The 16,821-nt window shown below is 44.0% G+C and overlaps 1 protein-coding gene and 1 long non-coding RNA gene across 2 annotated transcripts in view; one reads left to right on the top strand and one right to left on the bottom strand.

The window, feature by feature from the left end:
* The window catches only part of MAMLD1 (mastermind like domain containing 1), a 276,638-nt gene that overhangs the window by 174,990 nt on the left and 84,827 nt on the right, over positions 1–16,821 (top strand). The gene's annotated exons all lie outside the window — the stretch shown is intronic.
* Positions 3,391–16,821, bottom strand: part of LOC138068819 (uncharacterized) — a 17,657-nt gene continuing 4,226 nt past the window's right edge. The window contains exons 3-5 of the long non-coding RNA XR_011143573.1: positions 10,743–10,813; positions 8,129–8,222; positions 3,391–7,941 (exon numbers count right to left, since the gene is read on the bottom strand). This is a non-coding gene — a long non-coding RNA (uncharacterized lncRNA). The remainder of the gene's footprint in view (positions 7,942–8,128; positions 8,223–10,742; positions 10,814–16,821) is intronic.

Raw genomic sequence — 16,821 nt, 5'->3', positions numbered from 1 at the left:
CCTGCTTAAACACACTGTTGAAACTGTGACACTGCGAGGAGGCTGGGATGGGGATTGCTTTAGTTGTGAAATACTGTGCTAATATGCAGGCAAAACTTCCATTTCACCTTACTGAATTCTCACTCTACACTGGTTGAAAAGAAGTCCTAGATAAGTGAAATGGATTTTGAGAGGTCATCCAAGTCCATCCCCCTGCCTCCATGGAGGATCAGCTTTGCATGCATAATTTCTGATAGGTGTATGTCTTACATACTCTTGAAAACCTCCATGGAGGTAGGCTCTACAACCTCCTCAGGCGATGTATTCCAATGCTTAACTAGCATTGGTGTTATTACCAAGTGTTTTCTAATGTTTAACCTAAATTTCCTGTGCTGCTGTTTAGCCCAATACTTTTCCACAGTGGATAGGAAAACTGTTTATTCCTTTTCTCTTGCTATCCAACTTTTATGTATGTATGTATTGTAGATGAAGTCTTTCCCTATCTTTTCTTCTGCAGGCTGTATGAGAACCTTCTTGCAAGTTCTCCTTGCAGTTCCTGTTTCCTGGAGCTCTGACCACGCTCAGAGCCCTCCACTGGATCTTTTTCTGTTTGGTCCATATCTTTTCTTGAAGCTGAAATCTACTGCTTCAAACAATACGCAGCTCCAGCTGTCAAAATTGCGCTGTATTCTAAAGCAAACATCCTTGCAATAGCCTGCTATCTTCCATGCAGCCCTTCTTAGCTTTACTGCGTGCAGGTAAAAAGTCCCTTTGTTCCGTCAAAACAGATTGTAATAGACATATTTCATAGAAGCAAATCCGGGGCAGAGGCCTGCGGAAATGCACTCAACAACATCCTTCCAGTTTGACAGAGGATTGCGTAGGTTCAGGTAGACAGTGTTTTTCTAACTTGCTTGTGACAATGTTCTTGAGGAGGACAGTGCTGGAAAGCTTTAATAAAATCAAGATTTACCTACTGCTTCTCCCCTGTTCCCACTGACGGAAATTACGTTGATTTAACAAATCTGGGTTTTTGACAAATCCGGGCTAGCTGTTACTCATCTCATTATTATTTCCTGAGTGGTTACAAATAATTTGATTGTTTCAGTATTTTTCCGAAAATTGACCTTCATTCACTGCGCTTTAATTTTATGCTCATTTAATTCCCCCTTTCTATCTTTTTGCTCCCTTAAAAGATAGGTGCTCTCTGCCATCTTTCTGTCTCCTGGATGGTTCACCCATCCTCTGCAAGCTCCCAAAGATAACCACTAATGGCTCTGAGACTGCTTCATACAATCTGGTAGGGTTCCTTAGGATGAATTGTATCTAACCCAGCCGATTTGAAAGATCTAATTTATCTAAGTACTATTTAATCTGATATTCCCTGTTTTCACTTTTGTTTCTACCCCTTTGTCACTAGGGCTGTTTCCTGCCTGATCTCAGTTGACCTTTTTAGGAACGATTGCGGCAAAAAAGCTGCAAGCACTCAACCTTTTCAGCATCACCTGTCAGTAACTTTCCCTCTCTGTTCAGTTGCAGGCCAACACTTTCCCCATCTTCCTCTTACTATGAAGCATATTTACAGAATATTTTCTTGTTATCCTTTATGCTCCCTGCTAGATGTGTTCCACGTTCTCACTTGACCTCTCTGATTTGAGTCCTGTATCCTCTCCATACTCTTTCATCCTTTCTTCAATAATGTGACCTAGGTTCAATTTTCTACACACTTCTAGTGTTTGAGGTCAACAAGGAGTTCATGATTTAGTCAAGGTGGTTTCTTACAACACGTCTAATGGTTCTGCTGCTTTGGAGTAATTTGCATGTGTGCCCTTAATAGAACTATTTTAAGGAACTGTCAGCTACTCTGAGCTTGTTGCCCGTGAGATATTACTTACTAGTTCTCTGAGTTGATTTAAGCTGGCTTTCTTCAAGCATGCTGTCTGTATTTTGCTGTTCTTTTTCCCCTCTGGGAGTTCTGAGTTTTCTCGTCCCATGGTAACTACCACCCAAACTGCCTTCTGTTTTCATACCTCTAAACCTGTTTCTCCCTGACTCTGAAAATCAAATTCAAGGAGCCTTCCCTCCAGGTGCTTCTCTAGCCTTAGTACAAAGAAATGTCAACATGGAGCTCTTGTCCTATAATACCCCTTTCCCAGTGGGTGTCTCCATTACTCTCCCTACCGTATCCCTCCGTGATCTTCAAGCCCAGTACAGTGTACAAGTCATCTCATTGCCCTCCAAAAGAAGTAGCTCCATCCATCTGTTCTTTGTGGCTTTAGACTGCCCCCCCAGGCAGCACCTGTGTTCATTCCTCCTTTTATTATTATCTAGCAATTTTCAACTGATCCTTCTCTTTCTTCATTTTACACTGTACAGCAAATGTATCTATGGACAGTTTCATCCCTTTTCTCCTTGACCAGACTATACCATCTGTATTAATATTCTAGTCATGTGAATTAGCCCAAGTCTCTCATGCCAATTAATTCGTAATTTTGATCACGTATTAAAACTTCCAGCTCCTCCTGTTCATTCCCTGTATTTTTTGCATAGGTTCTTGCAGTTACTCCTTGCAATTACACCCAGCACATATCAGGAGCAACTCTAGTGAAGTCAGTGGGTCATATTTTGCTGACACTTACATAAATGTCAGTCCAGAATGAGTCTACTGATTGGCATGAGGTCTTTCCAGATTTGCTCTCATGAGGGTAAAAGAAGAATTTGGCCCGTTGAAATGAATTCTGTGTGAAATAGGTCTAGGCCAGGAGAATCAGACTTGTTCTTCTAATTGCTGGATATGGTATATATTGTATATAACCAGTGTTATGGCAATAAAATATGATCACCACACCCAGAATATTTCATCAACAAGCTTTTTGGATCCTATAATTGTCCTTCTCTTGTTGTTATGCTCACAGTAGTAATAAGGTGCAGGGTTTTACATAATTTGCTGGAAAAAAAAATTGAAGAGAGAAATCTTAACCCTAGCTGAGGTGTACACATAAGCAGACTATACTGTGTAGTTTGTGCTACAGCAAAGCAGTAGAATGTGAGGTAGAAAAAGTCAGCTTTTGAGGTTTTATTACTTTTTGCTTTGTGATGACTGGCTTCGAGCCCACACATTTCTTGAATACACAATAGGGAGTTGGGCAAGACTGCAGAAATAAATTTTATTAACACACAATCACTGCAGCACCAGACAGAATAATCTGCTTTAGTCTCCTCTAGCTGGCAGAGTCCTCTTTGTACCAGGTCAAGTCAATTAGCAGTATAATGTACGACAGGTTTTATTTAAAAAGGGTTTAATTAAAGTTTTGTTACAAAGCTCATACAAACTAACAATCTGTCTTTCAGGGATATGTATTATCTAGAAATTGATTTTAACTTAAACACTAATTTATAGACTGTCCCCTTTAATAAGTGTAATTCCTTGGAAGATATTAAAGTCCTCCTGCCCCAAATAAATTCAGGTCCTAATTCAGCAAAACACCTAATTACTAAGGACTTCAGTGAGGCCGCTCGTGCTCTAAAAGTTAAAGGTGTGCTCAAGCACTCTGAAGAATTGGGACCTTACTGTATAACTACTGCCTTGATTACACACATTGTTCAATTCAGTCATATATTTACTGAGAAATATATTTAAGAATTCTTTTATTCTTTTAAACATCTCATACAGGCCTTCAAAATGGAAATACGCTCTTCTACTAGATATAGATATTTTTTTTCAGTAGTCCTAGCATCTTCTCAGTTCTCACATCTAAATACAATGGTTTAGGTTGTTATCTGTGAATATATCCCTCCCCCTGCCCCCAAAAGACTGATACCACTAATCTTTTTTCTGACTGCAGAGAAGAGGATAGCTCCTCAACTACTGTAACTAAGCATAGATGCGTTAACTTAAATGATGCTATGTCAGTTTATGTCAACTGACAGTTACACCCCAGAAGTTTATTTAAGTAGACTTTCTTAATGAAAACTAGCTATGTTATTTTATTAATTGCTAGCCACAAACTTTCACCTTATTCTAACCCCTGTAGAATAAAAATACCCCCAAAAGTGCAAGAATACGATCACATTTCAGGATAATTTATAACTAATTTTATATATGTGAAAATATATATGTGTGTGTGTGTGTGTATTTTTTTTAATTCACGAGCTATATAATTTGGAATAGGAAACGGATGGATAGAAAGGATTTGCGTAGAAAAGATTCCAGGTGTTTTTCTGGCTCTCTCCCAAGTAGCGTGGTTGTATTACATCCAAACCTTTGGAAAATTAATTTCCTCGATGGCCAGGAAGGCAGGTAGATAGGGTTCCTATTCTGCTTCAGAGACACCACAGACCTTCCATATGTGAGCACAGGCATGTACAGGAGCCAGGAAAGATGGGCCCCTCCAGGGCAGCTGGAATAGGTAGGTCAGATATGCTCCCACGGCTGAAAGCAGCTCTGGGGAGGAATCAGCAGCGCCTATTGCATTAGCTTTCAACTGTGGATCCAGAACTATGGCTGGAGTCACCAAGAAGCCTTAAAATGCATCTGTCTTCCCTCCACAGCCTATTTGGGAAAGGCATACCTTTCTGTTATAACGTTTATTACCGAAGCAAAGGCCGCTCTTTTTTTTCTTTTTTGAATTTTTGCTTCTTTTAAATCTTTGAGACCCGTGGAGCTTAGCGCCAGAATTTGCTCTGTGTAATCTTCAGTCTAGTTCCGTTGTGTTCTTCCCCTAGACTGCAGCGTTTTATTTTTCATGCTAAAAAAAGTCAAATCACCAAAACATTTGAAGCAGTAGGCTTGTGTTGCCTAATTCTAAATATGAATAGTCTGAAAAGCAATGTCTGATTCAGATCATACTTGGTCTGCCTTCTGCTTAGATGAGCCCAACAGTGATGAGGTGGGGAAGGCAGGTACACGTTTGAAACGTGACAAAGGAATAACATGGGGGAGAAGCAGAGGGAAGGGAAAGCAAGTGACTGTGGAAAGCCTGAAGAAAGGAATAGAAAAATATTGGAAGAGAGAAATAAATTCTGTGAGACAAGTCCTGCGATGATGGATACTGTCACGGCACCTCTGATTTCCATGGCCTGCAACAATTGAGGCTGCTCAGGCAGTTTGTCTCGACGGCCTTACTTGCTCGGCAGAGCTGCTGGGTGGGGATGGCTGTCCCTAACATTCATCAGAGGCTGCCTCGTAGCTAGAAGAACAGGCTTGCTCATTGAAAATCCAGTCAGGCTCAAAGCTTCTGTTTGCAACCAAAAAGTGTAAGAAATAGACTAGTTTTGCAAAAATCCCAAGTAATCGGATAGCTTCACATAAAAGCTCTGAGATTTGTCTAGGATTAATGCCCGGTCATCTTGCAAACTAAACACATGCCGGCCATAACATATTTTACAGAAATTGCCTATTTTACAGAAAGTGCCTATGATTCATTCTGCAAGCCATCGCCCGCAGCAGGGTGTGGGGTGCCGCTGGAGGGAGCGTGGGGCGCAGCCTGCGCTCGCGACCGAGGCGGCGAGGCCAAGGGGGTCTGACCCTGCGGGTCAGGAGCTGGGATTCGTGTTGGCCAGGCGCGAGGCAAGGGGTTTGGTTTTATTTGCTGTTTTACAAGTGTAAGTCTCTGGGTGACCATGTTGTTCTCGGTATATGGGATTGAGGGAGAGACCAAATGAAAACAAGTATTTAGGGATTCAAGTGCTCTCTTCCTGGCTCTGTGTCTACACGTGTGCACATGGGTGTGCTAGATACGGTGGAAGGGCTCTGTCTGAATGGGTGGAAAAGAACTTCCTAAGTGTGACCAGGGAAGCAAAGTTGAGGCTGAAGGCGTGGGCTGGCGACGGACGCGCTGTGCCAGGGCTATCTGCTGCGTGGGCTGCTGGGATCTTGCAAGATGCTGAACGTGCTGGTGCCAGTTGACCAAGCTTTCAGGTAACGGTTAACTTCAAGGTCCCGTGGTCCTTGCAGAGATACTTGCAGGTTTAAAGTTAAGTTTGTTTTTAAAAATGCAGTTGGGTTTGGGTCCAGATTGGTCAACGCTTGAAGAGTTCAAGCCCAGAGGTGCAAGACAGAAGTGCAAGAGCCTCACGTGCTAGCCCACTCTTTCACCCACCCTTTCCTTCCCTCCTGTCTAGAAAGCCTCACCCGATTTACAATACTGCTATGGAAAATCGGAACCAGAGCACGCTTGAGCCTCCTCTGACAACCCACTTAGTGTCCCCGTGGGTCCCACAGAGCTTCTCCCCAGGTCATTTCACTTCTCTCAGGCAAACTACCCCTGTGGCATAAAACACAAACAGCGTTAGTGCTACAAGGAAAAGTACAGAAAAGAAATAGTTGCAATGAGAATTAAAATATCTGCAAATGAGTTTAGCGAGCATCTACCGTCCTTTTAACATTTGGAGTGATCTTCCTCTGGCAAAAAAAATAAATTAAGGTCAACACACAAACTTCCTCTGCTTCCTGGAATTCTTACATATTTTCACTATGATAACATGATTTGTGTGTGTGTGTAAATGCAGCGGGAGAGGCGGCCGAAAGCTGGCGGCGAGCCCCCTCCCCCTCGGGCCTGGGAGAATGCCTGAAGCATGAGCTCAGCCGGGCCGGCTCCACGCGCCCTGTCATGCACTTCCCCCAGCAAATTCGCCCTGACACTAAGAAAAGACGGTCTGGGGCCCTGGTCTCCAAAGCGTTCGCAGTGTCCGCAAGGCAGCTCCTAAAGAAAGGGCTGTTTATTTGTTGAATTATCGAGTTGTTACCCGTGGAGGGGGTTGGAAATGTCTGAGCGCTCCTGGGGTTTTCTTTGGTCCGTTCACAAAAATGTGTTTTCTTCTGTGTTAGCTTTCTCTGACGGAAACGCAGGTCTTCAAATTACTGCTTCTCCCCCCCCCCCGCCTCCTCCCTCATGCACAAATTCTCTTGGAAAAAAGGTAGCCAACAATTAGCCATTAATTAAATCCTTCACACGTTTAAAATAAGTAGCTGATGAAAGCTTAGCAAGAGGATCGCGGCACAAAGGCTGCCTGTATGACATGGTGTGCTCTGAGAAACCAAATTTTAGGTGGCCATATGCAAATCATGTAATATTTACTGGTTTTGCAGTTTAGGAAAGCCGGCTTCGAACCGTGCCGCGCAGGCTGCGTGCGGGCTCGGCCGGCTGCGTCCGCTCGAGCGCCTGGCTGCTTTTGCAGGGCCTGACCCGGGGACTTCAGGAGCTGCCGGAGCCCTCGGCGCCGTTTCAAACTCAAGCTCTGCGGTGGTTTATCTGTGAGCAGCTGAGGCGAGCGCCCGTTCGGGTTTCCAAAGCTGCTCGGGCGCTGGGGACCCTCTGGGGCAAACCCGGACCGCGCGGTTGTCCTCACAAAGCCCTTTGGCGCCGCCGTGCCCCGGCTGCCCTACCGCCCCTTCTTTCTGCCCCTTTCCCCATCCCCCAGGGCGGCCGGCTCGCGCAGGCTCCCGAACCCGGCTAAGCGTTTCGCGAGGGTGCAGGGCTGAGTGCACATTCACAGGAAACAAAACCGTGAGATACTTTCAAAAATGCAGGCGCACAAAACACTGCGAGGCAGCTACAGGCAGGTGCAGGGGTTACGCCTCAGATGATCGTCCAGCTTTACAGCGCGGGACGGAGGTGCTCTGACGAGGCTTTTTTTTTTTTTTTTTTTTTGCAGACGGCGGTAAAATATTAACCAAACTGAAAAGTTAAATAAGAAGCAGCAGCTCTTTGCAGCGGAGTGGCGGCATTCTCTCCTCTTCGCATTCTTCTGAGCTCATTCATTCCTTTGAGCTGCAATAACAAGTCAGCTATTTGTGTATGGTTAGGCTTGTCAGGGAGAGGGGGACGAAGCGGGCTCAGAGGCCGAATCCTGCCTTGCTGCGCTGCTTACGAGCATCTTTATACTTTGGCGCCAGCTGCAGCTACCGTTCCTCCCAGCTCCGCGTCCCGGCAGCCGCACTGTGGCACAGGCCCCTGGTCCCTGCGATTTAGAGGTCAGGTCTCTCGCCACAAACTCGCATCCAAATAACTGGCGTTTTTCGGAGCCTTCCCTCCGAGCACTGCCTCGGCTGAGCGCCGACCCCAGGGCCAGGGGCCGAGGAGGCTGCTGGCCCTGGCAGCTCTTAATATCGTGCGGAGTCGGGTTTTACTGGCCCAATCCTACTCACCCAAAATTCCTGTTGACACCAGTGGGAGTTGCAGGTGCTTGAAAAACTCTCAGATATATGGATCACTTCATTCATCATTCAGCTGCAGCCCTGTCTGGACAGGAAGACAGTAACCTTTAAAGAGCAACACTTCACAACCATTAAGCAACTAATATTTTATGCATTTGTATCACAGTTGGCTCCAAAGCCAACCTTGGCAAGCGTCTGGGGATTTCTCTGGAGAGTCATTTTGTCTGTTTATACTGCTATTCTGTTTAAGGTGTTTAAGGGTTGTTTCCCTGATCCTTCTTCATTAGAGGTAATTGAATAGTTGAGGAGCCTGATCATTGTTTGCCTGAGCCTTCCAGTCAACCATCCACGGTAACTGTGCCTAATCACTCACAAGCGATGGAGGGACAGAAAAATAAGTTTAAAACAATTTTCTAGCACTCAAAACATCTTCCAGGTGCTTTCCAGGCTACTAATTAGTTTTCTGTAGACAGTCGCGGATCCAGATCTGGCCAAAATGCAGAAAGCTTCCTGTAGCCCCTCGCGTCCTTCCTCAGTACAGCTCCGCTGGTGGCTCGGGCACCAGCATCCTTTGCCCAGGCTTCTCGCTCGAGGAATGAATCCCCTCTAGTCGCTTCACGAGGAGGCTGCGTGCACCCTCCGCTAACACGGCCCCTTTCCTGGAGGTTTCCCAGGAACTCCGGGTCCCTTCTACGCTAAGGAGTTTGCTTTCGCCACCCCCAGCGAGACAGAGTTTACCCTCTGCCTGCGGCAGGTCTGCCGCTGAACCCTGCCAATTATAAAGATGCCTCCCAAATGTGTATTCCTGGTTTCCAGAGTGACTCTGGGACGCTACCGCACCTATCTTTAGAGTGGCTAAAAGTTACCAAGAGGCAATGTGGTCACGGGGAGCCACATACCACAGTGATGAGCATAACACGAACTGCTAACTAGACAGTCAGGGACACTTGAATTCTGAGCCCAGAATCTCCGGTGGTCAAAGGCAAATCTCATTTTTTCTCTGTACTGAAAATACGCGGACGAATTGCTGTTTGGCTCTCCTTGCACTGATGGGACATGCCATGCCTCACTTCCCTCGTAGGCATAATGCCCAAAGCTGCACCTATCTGCTTCCCCTCGCTTCATGCTGTATGGGCAGTCCCAGCTTCGGGTGGAGGAGCCAGAGGACCACTTGGCCAGGTTGTATGGACCCATTCAGAATGGCTGTCAAACAGAGATCAATTATTTTAGCACTGAAAAGGCAAACGATCGTATTCAAAGACAGAAGATCTTTACAGAAAGAAATGCAATAACTGTAACTTGTACCCACAGTGTTTGTATCACAGCATAGCTGGCATCATCTCTGTATCACAGATGAGCCCCAACTGTGAAAACTGCTCTCATCTCCATGCCTCCAGATTTCATTGCCATTGACTTCAGTTCAGCTGTCTTGAAAATACTTTTCCATAACCCTTACAGAAACCTCGATAAATGATCATAGTGCCATCCTAGAAAGGGCCTTTGAAATAGTGTGAGTTTGAATGTATGATTGCTTTCATCCTAGGACTGTTGTCTCCCCAAAGGCTTCACGATCATTGCACCAGAAGCTCTATTAGGATCTGTGACAGGTATCCAGAGGGCAATGCAGCTATAACAGTGGCACAACTACTGATTACAGGAAAGAGAGTACAATAATTTGGCTAGTGGGCTAGGGTTAGGGTCACCTGTGCTATAGGTATTTCAAATGCATCCAGTTGCACCACGTTAATTAGTGGTGATTCTTTTTTTTTCTGGAATAGTCGTAGCCATTCTTCCCTATCTAAAAAGGGAAGAACGCCACCAGCTTCAAAAGTGATTTCTAAGGACTGATTAAGGAATATTTGTTTAACTCGGAGAAGAATGGAGTTCTACATATATGTTAATAAATCCCTGCTAACACAGAATGGCTTTTTGTTGTTCCCCTCTGTCTGGAACGTGAGCAATTCATAGTCTGCTGCTGCATCTAATTAGTGGATCTGATCCCTAACTTGAAGCAGTAGAGACTTGTGATTTTAAGACCAAAATTTTCAAGCTCTGTCTTTGAAAAAGGCTTGACAAAAGGCTCAAGACATGAAGTATTGTGATATTTAAATGCTAGAGTTGGATACAGATGGAAAATAAGAGGAGTGATCTTAAGCAGTTGCAAGGCTGTCTATTAGATCAGATTCACAAAACAGAGTGAAGGTAAACTGCATTCAGCATAGATATGTGGGAAGAACTTGGCCTCATATAGCTCCCTCTTTGGTACTAGCCAAGATAAAAATACGTCAGGATTACCAGCATCTAGGAAACTAGCATATGGTGCTGCCACAGAATGTAATACTAATATATTTCAGAAAACCGTTATTTTTCGCTTTTCGTGTAGTTCCTCATTAAGCTAGATGCCATTCATTCTCTGCCTGGATTTCTCCCGCTTTTTTTCCCATGAAAAGAGAGGATATGCTTGAATTAATTTAATTGCTACAGGTTTTGTTCAAATAGCTGTGGCAGAAGTAACTTTTAGTAGCCAGGTTAAATAGCCCCCTTCCCTGCATCAGTTAACGCTTATTGTTGCTGGCAGACCCTCTGCATTGATCCGGGATTGTACCGCTATTAGCGCTGAAGTGGCTTGGGAAGTTGCAGTGCTTCCTTTTCTCTCGCACGTTCGCTTTATTTTTCCTGCAGGAACAAGAAGATTACATTGTAATATGGGAATAAAATTGTTTTCGGATATCTTAGGAAGGGCCAGAGTGCTCAAAAGGAACTTAGAGATTCATTTCCAAGCTAACTGAAAATTGTCTTTGAACGGGCAGGCCTGATCCTCCAGTGGTGTAAATCAGCGTCCACTGACGTCGGTGGGGCTATGCTTATTTTACATTAACCAAGAAGCCAGGCAGCCTGCACTATGACTGGAAGCCACCCTGTTTTTACATCCCCTCCATGGCAAAAGCCAACTTTCCTCAATTTAATATGTAAGCTACAGCTGATGCTGCTCCGGAAAGCAACAGGTGCCTGCGAGAAGCCGAGCAGAGCAGGGTGATCCCCCTCGCCTTTCTAACGTGGGAAGTGCCTCCAGCTCCGCTTGCGCTGGCAGAAACGAGGGAGAGAGGCCAGCTCTCACCTGACTTTGCAGCCCAGCCTGGAGACCCCGTTTCTCCTGCAGTCTTTCCCTACCACAGTGAGACTCCGGCAGGTCATGTGAAGCCACGTGGAGGAGGGAGGAGAGGGTCTCTGTACACTTTCCCACAGGCTGTGCCCTTTCTGACTGTTCCCCAAGTGAATCTCTTCTGCAGTGTACAGAGACACGTGAAGGTGAAATGACAAGACACAAAAGAAAATGCAAACCCCATTAATTCTGTCATTTTTGCCACTGCTGTCAGCCCTGAAGGTTTTATATTTTAGTAAACAGAGAACTCATTTTGACATGCAAGTGACTTGAGAAAGTGATGATAAAACACAGATTTCCTTTTTGGAGGAAAAAAAAAAGAAAAACATGCTCTGAACACTGAGACTGGGATGTGCCAACAAGAGCACACAGCAAGATCACCCGTACCTTCACCACATCCCACAAAGGCCGCTGGTCTGCCCACAAGCCGCCCATGACCAGCCTGTAATGGTACAAAACAGGGACTTTCTTGCTGGTGTAGGACGTCCCATCAGGTCTGCGCGCAGGCAGGTAACATGCGGCTGAGCGTACTGGCACGGCACGCCGTGTCCTGGGCGCCCGGCGAGCAGCGGGTCCACACCGGCGCATGTCCCTGGGGAAGGGAAGCCGGCAGGTGGCAGCTGGGATTAGAGGTGTGAGCACAATGGAAGGACAAAGAGCAAGCCTGAGGAGCACAAGGGCCGAACGAGTAAAGGGAAAATGCCGTTCAGGAGCCAGGGCCGGATAACAGCAGTGACCTGGGGTGGCAGAGGCTGAGAGGACACAAATGCTTGAACTCCCACCGGCTCAAAGTGGACAGAAAGGAGAATACAAATCTTTAAAACTACATACAAGCGCTGGCAATTCAGATATTGCTCTTGGCCCTGATGAACAGCAAGTTACTGTCCCTACTATCCTCTTGCACTTGCATGTTGCATAACTTGCTCATGACAGATCTGTACCTAAAAGTAGTTAAATTCCAAGCTGTTCCTTGGGCTATAGGAGAAGTCCCAGAAGTCTGAGGCCGTAACTGTCATACAATTTGAAGATGCTCTGTGAAATCTTTTGAGTAATTTCCTCCGTGGCGGGAATGCAATTTCTCAGGACAGTGCTTTCTTATTAATTGCAACAACAAAATGTAAGATTCTGGAAGGATGCCATAGTTGTGCAAGTTCTTCCGATACTGTTTTGGGCATGCAAATGTAACTTGAAAGCTGTTATATATTCCTGCATTGAAGGGATGTAGAGCTTTGTTTTTTGGCTCAAGAAATCTGACACTAGGAGAGATGACACACTTTTTTATACAAGGCTGCAGCCTCTAGCAAATGGATGCATATTCACATGACAGGATATGTGCAGTAGCCCTGGGAAACCAAGATTTGAAATCAATAATTTCTAGTAAATCACAAACTGACATTGGCAAGATCTTAGCCTGGCTGAGTATCTGTGTCACTACAGATACTCTCCTTTAATAAACAGAACATATGATGTTTCATGCATCGGTTCTGCATTTTCTTGGCAACTGCATGAAGTATCATTTCTATGCTTAATCCAAGGGATCTCTGACAAAGGGAGATGGGTAACATTTGTTTCTGTGGGTTTTATGGTTTTAAATCTCAGGGCCAATTCTGCCATCAGGTAGTTTATGAATATTCATGTAAATTGTTTTGAGTTGAAGAATATGTAACTTTGCCATGTATCTGGCATGGAAAAGAATAGTTTGACTTTCATGAAATAGAGAATGCTTTAAAAAGTAGTGTCAGCTCTAGTAAAGAGAAGACCCTTCTAGGAATGATAGGAAAATAAGAAGAAAAAGTACACATTTCCTGAAGGAAGGAAAATGAGGTGATCCTGTCTTATAAAAACAATAAATGCAGAACAATTGCTGCAGATTTTAGATACTTTAAGCAATCTGGAATCTCTTTTATCGGGTATGGGCCAGAATCTGTTGCCTTTCCTTTGACTTCTATAGGAGTTGAATAAGGTCCATAAGTCACTGATCACTGCATGTGTATATGAACTCTAGGATCTAGTAGTGAGAAAACAGTAAAGCTAGAATTATGACCAAGTCTTTTTTACATTATTATATCTTTTGAGTGATGCCTTACTGTAGTCAGATAGGTACAGGATCCATGGAGTGTCCCATTGCACAGGCCTATCGCCAACTCAGAAACTTGGCAAACGGCAGCTGGTGCTGTTTGCTCCTGCTCTGAGACCCCTTCCTTGGGCTGGAAGCTGCTTTTCTGCCTGTTTGGAGGATGTAGCTCTACAGCAACAGACGAATGTGAGAATGTAGCACCAGGAGAAAAGGCAGTTCCTGGTAGAGACAGGCATTGCAAACACGGGTGCATTTGAATGATGCCTGTGCATTTGCATGTACATTTTCAGCTAAGCGTATCATGGCTTTTATCTTTCCGTGTAACTGAGGCTCCAGGTGAAATATGCAGCAGTATGCCATCCCGCTCGCCCAGCTGAAGAGCCTACGTAACACAGGCCGGCAGGCGAGCTGTACTCTGTGCACACACAGCAGCGGCCATGGCGGGACCGCGTGTCATAAATCAAGGGAGAAGGTGTTTTGTGCACAAGTCAGAACTGGAGAAATGCCGTTAATTAGCAAATGTTTTCAGTGTATTGCTGTTGCTAACAACACAGCTATTAAATGTGATCACTTGTATCATCCTCTATAGTTTTAATGGCAAGATTAGAACTGAGATAGCAGTAAGTCCTCTACAAAGACAGGTAAATGTGTCAGTCATAATTCAGCCTTTCTATAGAACATTTTGGCTTTGAAGAAGACACGTAAGGATCTGATATTCTCTCAGCACTGCTTCCTGAGCACAGTCCTGGTGGTGATCTGCACTCAAAGCTCTCCATAACTTTGTTTGGCCTAATAGCAAGAAGAAGTAAAGAGAAGTAAAATATTGCAGGACTAAATCCTGCAGGCCAGATTTCACTCAAGTGAAAATGAAGTGCCTGGGTGAGATAGCAGACTTTTGTTTACTCCAAAAGATTTTGAGTAGTGGTCTCGAGTTTGGGATTTCAGTGGGGCTGAGATTTCACCTCATACGGTAAGCAAGATGTGATCACAGCAGTGCTGATGCTGCTGTCTGTGTGCTTTCCTAAGCACTCAAGTCCTTTCAATTTCTGAGAGTCATACATAATGTTAAGTGTGTGCTTAAGTGTATTTCTGAGCTATGCAAATAATCAATTTTTGTATTTAAAAATTGAAAAAAGTAGATCCACTTGGAACAAGCATTTAGCAACCAAGCAGTCATTAACAACCTGATTTTAACCTGTACTTTAGAAGAAGATACACACACTATGCTTTGCAGCTTTTTATGAAAATATGAAGAAATGACTAATAGTGTCATTATCTCTTTTAACTCCTAAGCACAGAGATCATGGTTAGACCCGTGACTTTTTTTCTGCGCAGAAGACAAGATTGGCATTCACTTTGATTTATGTAATTCCTTAAATCAGTTCCTGCACCCATTGAAATGTTGGCATGTCAGTCCATCCTTCAATGATTTTACCTATGCCAGTCTTCCATGGACATTCATGTAAATAATGACCTACTGAAGGAAGAGCTGGCTTGATCAATGGTCATCTTATTTCATGTCCAAATCAATGAAGGCCATTCTGAAACCCTGTAACTGCTCATAAATGAAAGCTTTTTCCTTGAAGCTCCTTATTTTTCTAAAAGTAATGTTTCTTTAAAAAATTAGAATCAATACATTGACAATTATGTGCTTTTTTACATGACTTATAAACTTACTTAATGCAGCAAGCATTACTGAGGAAATTAAAATTGTTTATTGATGTGATTTGTCTATTTTTCAGATATTTCCCATATACATTAGTAGGGAAAAAAAAGGACACCAATTAAACACATTCAGAAATGACCTAAGGAGATCTTTTTTTTAACTCAACAAAAAATGTTACTGATGCTAATGGTATAAAGGGTTTCAGAAATGGATTGAAATTTTGTATGCATTAGAAATCTCATCTCCAGCACATTAAAGTATACCATGAATGAAAGACACACAGCGTACGAGCCCTCCAGGCTCTGAGCATACACCAAGTGCTAATTGTCCAGGCTTAGGAAGAAACTGCGTGTATTCAGTAAAGGTTTATTCTTGTCTTCTGAAGCATCACCTACTGCCCATTATCAGAGACAAGATATCAGATTAGGTGCATCACTGCTCTCTCTGATCTAGCATCGGAAATGCAATACTGACTGGTCACATCAAAGGTTCATCTAGCTCAAGAGCTGTGTCCGAACAGGATCTCTACTAGACGTTTAGGAAAGGCCATGCATGGACAGAGTCCTGCCCTGCCACAGTCTGCCACCTCTGGCCTGTAGCCACTCAGAAGCTCCAGAAGCAGAGGCTGCATCCAGGCTTTGGTGTTAAATAGCCGCTGATGAATTTACCCTCCAGGAGTGCTTTGAATCCCTTTTGAACCTATTTATTCTAAAATGTCCATCCATGATAATGCTCTTCACAGTTTACTTAAGTGCTTTTTGAAAACGGACATCACTGTTATCAGAAAAAATACTGGCTAGACACACCTTTGAGCTGATGCAGAATGGGAATTCTTACATTCTTATTCATATTATGCTGATGTGCTGTAATGCCACAGTTTCCTTTATTCCTTGAAAAATCCTTGAAATTGGATTTGTGTTTTTTTCTTTAATTTGCTATCAGAGGAATACATTCATCTTTTTTAATACTCTTCCTTCTTTATGACCCTGTTTATGTTCAGCGTAATAATTACCTTTGCTCTGGGATAGAGTTATCCACATTTTACTTAACGCAAGCTTAACATACTTTCACATGCTAATAGGGCCTTGCATTTTGGCTAGAGTAGGAACAAACTCTTGTTTTAGCTAATGAAGACTCATGTAGATCTGTTGCAGCTCATGTGATTTCACTCCCCAGGAGCTTTGCTTTGAATTTTCACTCCCAACAAACAGATGCGTTTCAAGTGTATTTCAGGCAAAGCCATTGAGTTTTACCTGATTTCAGGTCAAAAACATGCAAGTACCAAGCATCACATGATTTCCATCCATCTGGTCACTGAGATATTTGTGAGTCCTTCAGTGAATCTTTGTGCTGCTCAGTTGCTGCTTCCTTTCAATGTAGAAGACGTTGTGGAGCAGTCCTTGCCCGCTAGGACTTTTGCTGTCCTCACTAACTTCAGGACCAGCCAGAGGCCAGCTCGGAATAGGAGCTGGCTCTCCTGGGAGCATACAGCCCCTAGCATTAAGGTTATCTCGACTCTCAGTGTTTTTGGTGCTTAGTTCATGCCAACCTGAAGGATACGAATCTTTTCTCTAGCCCTTGGCCACCTCGCAGTGACAATGCCTCTTGCTCACACAGCTCTTCAGGACTGTCCCTAGGTGTGTGACCCGTTCATCTCACAAGCCTAATAGTGGGCAGTTATTTAGCATAATATTGCAGGTTTACAGTTCTCCTTAAATACTTGCAAGGAGGATGCCACTTAAAACTGTGTAGTACAGGACAAGGATTGTTTCTGTTTG

The sequence above is a fragment of the Struthio camelus genome, chromosome 11 (assembly GCF_040807025.1).
Source record: "Struthio camelus isolate bStrCam1 chromosome 11, bStrCam1.hap1, whole genome shotgun sequence".
Classification (NCBI taxonomy): domain Eukaryota; kingdom Metazoa; phylum Chordata; class Aves; order Struthioniformes; family Struthionidae; genus Struthio; species Struthio camelus.
The sequence above is the reverse complement of the archived record's forward strand: the minus strand, read 5'-3'. Positions and strand labels throughout refer to the sequence as shown.